General features: G+C 25.5%; 1 non-coding gene across 1 annotated transcript; it reads left to right on the forward strand.

Annotated features, from left to right (window-relative positions):
• The first annotated feature begins 7,224 nt into the window (after positions 1 to 7,224).
• Positions 7,225 to 7,296, forward strand: TRNAD-GUC (transfer RNA aspartic acid (anticodon GUC)). Its single transcript has one exon. It is a non-coding gene; the product is annotated as a tRNA-Asp (tRNA).
• The last annotated feature ends 3,900 nt before the right edge of the window (positions 7,297 to 11,196 follow it).

Genomic DNA, 11,196 nt, shown 5'->3' on the forward strand with positions numbered 1-11,196 from the left:
GGTTCATGAGGGTTGCTAATAGATGAAGAGTTGTTGTTGGCCATGGGAGGCAAAAAGAAAGGAAGGAGCGGTGTCCTATGTTGGAGAAAAAAAAAGAAGGAGAGGATCATGTATTAGTCTGATACCATATAGAAAAAATCACTTTGAATTAATTTTATTACTGGTTTAGAGTAGTATAAATATACAAATTGATAACGTAAATTGGAAAGAGTCAAGAGAACAAACTCCACCAATTTAGCACTAACAATTAACCTAAATAAAGGGAAAACAGATATACAAAAGCTAACTAATAAAAACAAATTATTATAATTTAAAACTAATTATTATAACTGATTGTTATTTGGTTCAAATGTAAACTAGTAGAGTGCGTAAACCTTGTATACATCATAAGATGTCGCCTCTCTCTACCTAGGTGTCCAAAAATTGTGATATTTTATATCATTCCCTTTATTCAAAAAATCCTTAGCTAGGAGTAATTATTTTTCAAACAATAGTCACGTTTAGCTAAGAGTGATTGTGTTTCAAAGAATACTTTGTGTTTTTAACCATGAGTGTTTATCTTTTAATGAATTCTCGACTATAGTTAAGAGTGGTGTAATTTTAACTGGAAATGTGGTTGTATTCCAAAGAATACTTAGTTTTAGTCAAGATTGCATGTATTTGAACAATGCTCACTAGGTTAAGTAAGAGTAGTTGATGTTCAAACAATACTTGAGCTTTTAGTAAAAAATGATTGCATTTCAAACAATATTATGATTTTTAGCTAGTAATGGTTGCATCTTCAAATATTACTTAGGTTGTGTTAGCCATTAGTGGTTAAGGTATAAATAATACTCATTTGAATCTTTGCACTATTAGTCTTCTTAGTGGAACTCGATAAAAATTTAGGTGTAGTATGTTTACAAACAAACCAATACTAAAATAACTAGGATAAATATTTCTTAACAAGTTTTGAAAAGTCTTTTTCATAATGCTTTTGACAAACTTAAAAGTGTCTAATTATCTTCATTAGATGATATTCTTAACAAAACTACTTGACAGATTGTCTATCAAGTATAAATTTTGTTTGTTCATGTCTATCAAATAAACCTTTGTAAAAATATTTCTAAAATTTTTAAAATATTATTCAATCCTCACTTTTTGATTTTACTTGTTTTCACAAATATAATGTAAAATTTATTTACAATAAGTTTTAGAACACAAATAAATTTTGTGTTCTAAAACTTATTCTTAACAAAACTACTTGACACATTGTCTATCAAGTATAAATTTTGTTTGTTCATGTCTATCAAATAAACCTTTGTAAAAATATTTCCAAAATTTTTAAAATATTATTCAATCCTCACTTTTTGATTTTACTTGTTTTCACAAATATAACGTAAAATTTATTTGCAATAAGTTTTAGAACACAAACACAAATTTGGCTTTTATATATATATATATATATATATATATATATATATATATATATATATATATATATATATATATATATATATAATCTCTTTACTCGAAGTTTCATCGTCAACCTGCCATTGCCTTTCCTTCCTTTCCAAATTACAAAGTGTACAAATTTATATCATATTTTTCATTTTTCATACTAAATTTTAACAACAATCACTGCTAAAAAAAATAACAACAACAAAATTTGACATGTAATGCACGTCATCGTTATTGTCATACTAAACATCATTGTAGAAACTAAAATCTTATAAATATAACATGGTGTTAAGTGTGAAAGGAATTATTGTGGCAATAATAAGTTAGTTTATTGAAGGTTAAAAAATTGAATTTATTATAAATGATATAATATTATGGCACATAGGATTGTTATTAATTTTTTTTATAATAGATATAAACTTCTTATGTTTAAAGTTATATAGCTTCTTTTGAAAAAAAATTGGTATGTATTCTTTTTACATGAATTTTGTTTAGTCTTTATGTTTTTTGTTGTTACTTTTTTAACAATATTTTTCATGTGGTAAGAAATAATAATTAGTATGCTTTTAAATGCTAGTTTAGATGAGATGTCATGATAAATAGTGATACCTAACATAAGTTTTATAAAAAAAAAATAAACACAAGTTTCATTTTATTTAATAAAATTATAATATCTATCACAAATAAATTTATTACCTTATATAATATTTAAAATATATTTCAACACTAGAATTTATATTTATTTACTTTCGGAGAACCTAAGATATTAACAATTTATTAATTACATATTAATTTTATTTTTAATTTATATTAATAATCTAATATAAAAAATTAATGAATTTCAAATTAATATTCATTTATTCAATTTTTAAACGTATTTTTATTTTTATCATATGAAACTATTTATATTATTCTTAGTTTTTATTATTATTTAAACATATTCATATATTATTATTTTCATTAATATATTTTTATTTTTTTAAAAACTACTATAAATCATGAATTTAAATATGTAATTATTTTATTTTGCATCATTTTTAAAATTTCTATTTATATATAAAATATTTATTCTTAATTTCTTTTAATTAGTTTCAGGTATTAAATTGTTTTATTTTATTATTTAAGTTATTTTTAATTCAATTATTATTATTTAAAAACTCGAAAACAAAATATAAAAAAAGTCTACGTATATTTTTTGTTATTTATTTTCACTTTTATAAATTCTTCATTAAATTATTTATTTTCTTATTCTTTTTAAGAAAAATCACAGGTCAGAACTTGATTCCTGAAAAATTAAATTTAAACCTGTTTTTCGACAATGATGGATTCCAACGAAAATCATAATTCTTCCCCTAAAATCGAAATTCTAATAATTAATACTAAATATGTTTACTTTGATAAATAAAATAGGCTTGGATGTTTCTGAGAAGTTAAAAAAAGAAATCATTCAAATATACCTTCTGTCAAAAAGCGTGTAACAATAGAAGAAAAGACATCACTGGAGAATTTTATTTCATCCAGTGACAAATTAAAGGTGAACAAAAATTAGCTTTAAGAAGTTTCCATATGGAAATAACTTTTCTAACACTCAAATTTTAAGGGGCACTTGATAAATATTACAGAGATCAATATAAAAATATTAATAATTTCCTCATATGAAATATTAATTATTTGTATAAAAACATTTTACATAAAAATATATTTTAATTTAATTTTAATCAGAAGATAATAAAATTAGGTTAGAAAAGTATCAAGGATATTTTTCGTTATGTAAGTATACAATCATTCTTCACACAATCTTTTTTGGTTTGAGTTTGAAATTTATAGTCTTCTTGAGTTTGATATTTATTCAGTTTTCATTCTCATTATAATACTTGTTTCCATTCTTACTTGTTCATACTTCAAATTATTAAAACAGATTCAAATTATTAAGTAATCTAAAAGATTTAAATATATATATTTTTTATTTTCGTAATTTATTTTAAAACACAGATTTAATATTTTTACTCTCTTTTATATAATTATTTTTAAATTTTATTATTATTCGATATTTATTAATTATAACTTTTTTATATTTAACATTAAATAATATTTACCATTTTAATATTTAATCCTTGATAATATAATGTTTTATTTGATATGATTTTTATTTTTCATAAAAAAATAATATTTAATTAACATTTAAAACACTAAAAGAACATGTAGTCGAATAGTTTTTCGATAAAACTAAGAATAAAAGAAAATTTCCTATTCAATATATTATAAAAATAAAAATAAAAATAAACTCTTACTTTAAGATGACATGATATAACCACATTCACCTCACCCATTATCAATACACAATACCATTCTAACTTCTACCATTTACAGTTTCCATAGAATAAAAAAAAATAAAAAAGCTTGGTGTCCCTTTCATAAGAGACTTATATGAGTTATTTTTGATGACTGGAGTCACTTGTTTTTGTTTCTTTTATCTTGAAATAAAGAAAGTTACCTGTTGTTTATCTCATGTCACCAATAATTAAGACAATGGAAATTTTCCTTTACGAAACATGAGTTGAACTCGGAAATTATTGTCTCCTACATGCAGTCGTGTCGAACAACAATTGTTTTCTGAAAAAGTGGTAAATAAATATGATGATGTTTTCTTATAAATTATGCTTCCAACCTTTCTTATATCCAATAAAATATTCGTATCTAATTCCAAAAATTGTTCATGATGTTTCGCTTGGTCGGTCTAATTAACCTCATCTGGATTCTGTCATTGCTCCCTAATACATATTCTCTATTTGCATGATAGATTCCTTGTGTCTCATCTAAGATCTATCATAACAGCAGCAAAAATGTTCATCATTTATGCATATTTATTGGCTTTTTACTCTAGGGTTTGTCCCCTTATAGTTATCATCAACTTCAACCCATCTTCTTCATGTTAGTATCTCAGAGAACAAGTTGAGTGAGAGGTTAAAGAGATTAACATCTGTCTTAATTATAGCCGATGTTTACCAAAATTATTTTGATTAGCTAGGGCATACAAGATAAGGTTTGATTCCACTAAATGAAAGCATAAAGGAATGCTTTTCACTTTGTTTTACTGAAATTTTGACAAATATATGTGTAATAATTTATGGTAAAGAAAAAAAAAATACAGTAAACATCTCTAAAAATTAATAGTATAGTTTATACGAACTTTAATTTTAGAAGTTTTCTCATATAAATTACTTTTTAAGATTTTGATTTTTTTTTTGTAATATGTGTATAGACTAATTTATAATTTTGAAAAATCATTATTTTCATATTTTTCCATCTAAAAGTTTTCATAGAAGAGTTTGTTTAGACAAAGTTTTTCGTAAGTCTTTTCATAATAGAAAAAAAAAGAGATGAAGTGAAATTAACTTTTATATGAGGTGAAATTAGTTTATGTTAAGAAAATATGATAAAATGTTTATAAATTAGATTATATATATAAGTTAAATACAAATAAATATTATTTTATTTTATTTTATTGCTGTGTTTATGAAAAAATGTTTGTTAAAACAATTCCTTTGCTATCTTGAAAATTTGAAAAAGGGTTTGGTAGGGGAAATTATCGAACTTTTTTTGCTTCTCACATAACATAGTGTATGATAACTTTTTGTCTTCGTATGTAGCAGGCTCCTCAGAATTCCATGATTTGCATGTGGTAGGTAGAAGACAAGTTTGAAAATGGGGGCAACATGTTTTTCTCAACTATAAACGTGGGTTTACTTTTTATATTTTACGAAAATAACGTTGTATTATTCAAAAGAAGGTTTAATTAAATTAAAATCTCACATGCTTCAAAAATATGTTAGTGTATTCGTACTAAGGTGGCACCTTATTCAACTAAAGTTATTTAATAATATAATAACTGATATATTTTAATTACTATATCATTTGTTTCTTGGGTTGAGAATATCAGCATACACTGTAAACTGTAATTACAAAAAATTACTAATTTATTTTGCTAATGTTTTCCAACTAAAAAACAATGAGGAGTATGTCTTAGAAGGATGGTATAATGTGGTTTATTCAACCTGCTTTGTTTTCTCGTGTTTGAGATGAAATACAGATTAATTATGTTGGCTCATCTTATAATTGACAAAAAGAAAAAGTAAAAGGTAAAAGGTAAAAGATTCATTTCAAGATTAATTACGTATTAACCGTAATATTCCATTTAACTAACACATTCGACAATTATTAAATATCAAATGCATATTCAATTACCTCAATCATTATTGAAGTTTAAATAAAATTAACGAAACTAAAGGTTTAATACTAAATGTAATCTCTTTTTTCTGTATTAAAAATGTCAAATATTTTTTTTCCTAAACACTATTTATCCAAATTTACTAAATAAACATAAGATTAGTGTTTACATCAAATCAATATGTCAAAATTAAATTATTCATGAATAAAAAAACATTAAAAAAAATTATATAAACTACTTAAAAACTATAATAATTAATAATCATCTTGACTTCAAAAGTATCATTGTCCATTCTTTCATTCAGATACATTGGATGCAGCCTTAAAAGAACTCATCTCTCACTTTTTTTATGATTATAATTTTGCTTACTATCATCATTTGCATAATTTGAATAATGAACATGAATGAATAGGACAATAAAAATAGAATAAATTAAAATAATTACATTATCCTCAGAAAATCCATACTGCCAACTAAAAACACAAATAATTGCTTTAAAAATTTTAGACAATTGATAATTTCCTACTTGTTAAAGACATGGAAACCAATACTAAATGTGTATTCAAATGCAATATTGACAATAATTCTCAAGAAATCTCTAACCATTAACTCCATATCTAAAAAAAATCCTTATTCTTCCACCATTCTAACACATTTATTTGCTTCAAAACATTACAAAAGAAAAACTGAAATTATCTACTTATATTTATATATGAATTTTAATCCATATGTAATATAGGTATTATATACAAATTCAAAAAGATGAGTCACATACGAATTTTACATACAAATTTTTACCTATCGATAATTCATATGTAAATAAGGTGCATTGTGGTGAGAAAGTTTTCTAAAGACTAAATTTGTATGTAATGAGTTTCAATCTATATGTAATTGGAAATGAATGTTTTCTATCGAAATTACATACAAATCTGGAAAAGATTTTATTAAAAAATATAATAATGAGGTATTTGTCAACGAAGATTTTTTATCGAAATTACATACAAATCTATAACTTCATTTACTCTGCTCTCTCAACGAAGAACTTTCTTGATGGAAGATGTGGAGAAGACCGAGGGGATCGAATCGAACATAGTTTGGACTCTTTGAAGCTTTCTCTACGAGTAAACGCAACGTGTAAGAACAATCATAAACAACGAAACGACAACCAATTCGATGAAAAAAGTTAGCAAAAGATTCGAAAGAGGAGAAACACACCTACAAAACCCTAAATTTGCGATCCAGGAGCATAAGGATTCGAATGGGAGTAAAAAATAAAAAAAAAATCCATATGTTACTCAAAACATATGAAAGTTACTCAAAACATTTATGTAAAAAAATGTTACATTATCTCTACTAAAAAAAATACGAAAGTTTTATGAAAATAATAAAACTTTTTATTTTGTTCATTTCCGCTACCATATTATCCAAGCTTCTAGAGATTTGGCTACGAGGTCATGTCTACTTTGATTAATTTTTAAAAACAGAAATAAATTTATTATATTTTAGTAATTTGGATTCTCTATTTATTTTGTTTTATAACTAACTTAAACATACAAGTCGTTGTAGTATAGTGGTGAGTATTCCCGCCTGTCACGCGGGTGACCCGGGTTCGATCCCCGGCAGCGGCGCATTTTCGGCTAATATTTTTTTTAATTTACGGCCCATAATTTCTGGGCTTTTCCTAAAGTGTAAGCTAAAACCCAAAATGAAAGACCGCACAACAAACAATTCCCATAGTTCCTGACTAAAATGTAAGATATCTTAAATTATTGAAATAGATTGATGACAAAACAATCTTTCAAATAACATTTGCTTTTATCTATTGTTTCATAGTATTAAATATAATATTTTTTCTAATTTATTTATGATATTTAAATATATTATTTTAATTCTTATAGAGGTTGGACTCATATTAATGTGTTATCTTTTAAGTGATTTTTTCTTAAAAGACTCATCATTAAGAAAAAAAAAGTATACTATAAGATATTGAAGGGACTTATTAAACATGTTAAAAGAAAATACATATGAAATAATATATTTTCTATAAAATTTCAGTTTAAAATGTTAGTTTCGGCCGACTTTCTCGTTATGGTATTCGACGGCACAAGGAAATGCAGATGGAAACGCTGAAAACGCCAAAAAGAAAAGCTGGTTGTGATCATTCACAAACACAAGAAAAACTTTAACAATGTCACGTTCACTCCAACCATCCAAACATAACGCTAACATTTTCCCTAACTTTTCCTTTTCCTCACAATTTTTTGTTTCGGTAAATATTATTTTTTTAGTAATTTGTATAATTCCTGTCAATTATAATCTCACTCCAGAAGCTTTTGAATATGTACATTGAGATGTATAGGTCTAAATAAATAATGAAATAAGCACTTAAAATTAGTTTATATAGAAAAGTTAATTCAATTTTTTCTCTAATTTTTCTCTTTTAGAAATGTTTATAAAAAAAGTTCATATAATGGTGAAATATATAATAAGTATATAATACAAATACCAACTTATAACGCTAAAAAGGTTTTAAGTATTTGTGAAAAAAACAAAAGTATTACGGTGCCGCTTTTGCTTTTAAAATCGTTATATATGTTTTCGTTTTAAAGCAAACGAAATATATAAAAAGCTAGTGATTTTAAAAATTTATAAACTTCGATTGTTAAAAAAACCTAAGCTTATTGGTCTATATGTTAGGATTGTTAAAGAATTGAAGTCTATAAGTTTGTAAAGTTTTTAAAATTGTGATTTAAAAAAAAATATTTTATCTATATATGCTTAATTGCTAAACAACCGATACCTAAAAGGAGTTTCAGGCTTTAATTTTTCTAATATTAATTTTCGCGAAAGTTACATATGTGTCCAACTTCATTTTTTAAGTTTTTTAGTTTTTCCTTTACTTTGGTTTGTGCTAAGTCGTAATGTCGAAGAGGTCTTCGTTGCCCACTGTCATTACTAAACAGTTCTCGAGGACCTCTATTTCTGTCGCCATTCAACGTTGCTGCTGAATAGTTTTTTGGTTTTATTTTTTGCATTTTTTGGTTGAGTTTATGTCTTCCTTGTGTTCTTTGTTCATTTTTTATAGAATTTGGGGTTTTTTTTGCTGCCATTTGTTGTCTTATTATGGTGGAATTCTGTAATTTTTCAAAACGTGTTTAGGATTGCATCCTCTTCCACTGTTGCTTACTTTTAGGTTCTTATTATTATTTTCAAAATTTATTTTTAATAGCCTATAGTTAATTTATGTAATGGAAAAATTTATTTTTTATATGTTAGATATCTAATCAATAATATGCTTAAATATATTGATTTATTTTGTTTGGTTTGAGATTGTTGTTGCATTGAATTAACCTTAGTTTTCTATTTAAAATTCAATGTAAAAATTATTTATTATCTCCAAGTTCTTTTGAAAAAATTATATTTTTTAAAAATTAATATAAAAGGAGACAATACTAATAATTTATACGTATTGAATCTTGAGTTGTCTAATTAGACAGTTTAAGAAGATTAATCCATTTTTTTATAGCTTAGTAATGCATATATAATATATTTTAATATACATGTCTTAAAATTTATGAATATTTGTTAAATGTATTTTGTATTGATCTTTGGATGCATATTTGATTACGATTGATAATCACTTTCATTTCATGTAACCTACAAGACCAAAACTAAATGCCGGCAAAATTTCATAAAATTTAATATATGTTGTTAAAAGTTGATATGCACAATAAACTAAAACAAGTTAATCTTCTTGAATGGGATAGGTTCATACCTTGGAAACCAAAGTGAGATCAACATTCATTTAAATATTACTTAAATTGTTCACATAATTTCAATATTCAAATGTATGGATCGAGATTAGATTAATTCACCGCGCATTAGTGTTAAGTATGAAAGAGAAGTAATACAATTTGCACAATGTAATGAGGATAGAAGTGACGATGATGTGAAATTTAGATGTCATTGTATCAACTGCTTGAATGGAAAAAAGTTGAATGCAACCGAAATTAGGAAACATTTTATCTATGTTGGTTTCTTTCGAAGTTATACAAAATGAACATGGCATGGAGAATTAATAGACTTCTCAACTTCCTCTTGAACTGAACATGTTGTTGATTCCACCATGGAATATTGATGGGAAGAAGACAAATTAGAGGACATGATCTATGATGTTGGAACATAAGCTTTTGTCCAAGCGCATGAGTATGAGACAATGTCTACTAATGCAGAGACTTCATTGTATGTCAGTTCAACTAAGTTCACAGGTTATTAGTAGTATTAAGGCTCATGAGTTTGAAGGGGACCAATAGGTGGACCACTAAGAGTTCACAAAATTGTTAGTATTGTTGAATGAAATGCTTCTAGATGAAAATACATTACGCACTTGTAATTGTGATGTCAATAAACTTTTTGTTTGATAGGTATGGACTATAAAAAATACATACATGTCATAATGATTGCATATTATACAGAAAAGAATTTAAAGGTTTGAAAACATGTTTGAAGTGTGGGTTATCATGGTAGAAGTAGAAAACCAATAGTGAAGATAGTGGGCAAATAGAAAACGATGGTCTTTCTTTGAAAGTAGTTTCGTACCTTCCAATCATGCCCAGACTTAAGCGTTTGTTTGCGAATCCAAAAGACACTAAAAACCTTAGATAACATGTAGATGAGAGAAGATGTGACAAACTACTTTGTCATCTGGTTGATTCAATGCAATTGAAAAATATTGATAATGAATTCCCTTAGTTAGTCAAGAATGTAGAAATCTTCGGTTTGGTTTAGCTACCGATGGAATGAATCAATTTAGTAATTTAAGTGTAAACCATAGTTGTTAGCTTGTTATATTATTCATTTACAACTTATCTCCTAGATTTTGCATGAAGGGAAAGTACATGATATTGTCTGTGATTATATCTCATCTAAGGCAACCCTGAAATGAGATAAATGTTTATCTCAGTCCACTAGTTGAAGACTTGAAGTTGTTATGGATTTATGGGATTGAAATACTTGATGTTTTTGCTTAAAAAACTTTCATGATTCATGTAGTATTATTTTTCACCATTAATGACTTCTCAACCTATGATAATTTGTCAGGGTACAATGTCAAGAGTCATAAAACATGTTTTATATGTGAAGAAAACACTTTAACCCATCAATTGAAACATGAGAGGAAGCGAGTATATTTGCACGATAGAATATTTTTACAACCTAATCATCATTATCGAAGGTTGAAAAAGCATTCAATAGACATAAAGAGAATGACTATGCACCAATCCCATTAATTGGCCTTTAAATTCTTGAAAAAGTTAATAAAGTTAATAATGCATGTAGAGAAGATTGTGTGATAGCTTGATTGATACACTACTTAATATTTAGGGAAAGACAAAAGATAAAATAAATGCTTATTTGGATGTGCTTGAAATGAAGATTTAAGAAGACTTAGCATCATAGGTGGTTGGTAAGTGTACTTATTTTCTCCCTACATGTTACATTGTGTCTAGACAAAAGAAGATGTGTTTTTT

This window comes from Vigna angularis, chromosome 4 (assembly GCF_016808095.1).
Source record: "Vigna angularis cultivar LongXiaoDou No.4 chromosome 4, ASM1680809v1, whole genome shotgun sequence".
Classification (NCBI taxonomy): domain Eukaryota; kingdom Viridiplantae; phylum Streptophyta; class Magnoliopsida; order Fabales; family Fabaceae; genus Vigna; species Vigna angularis.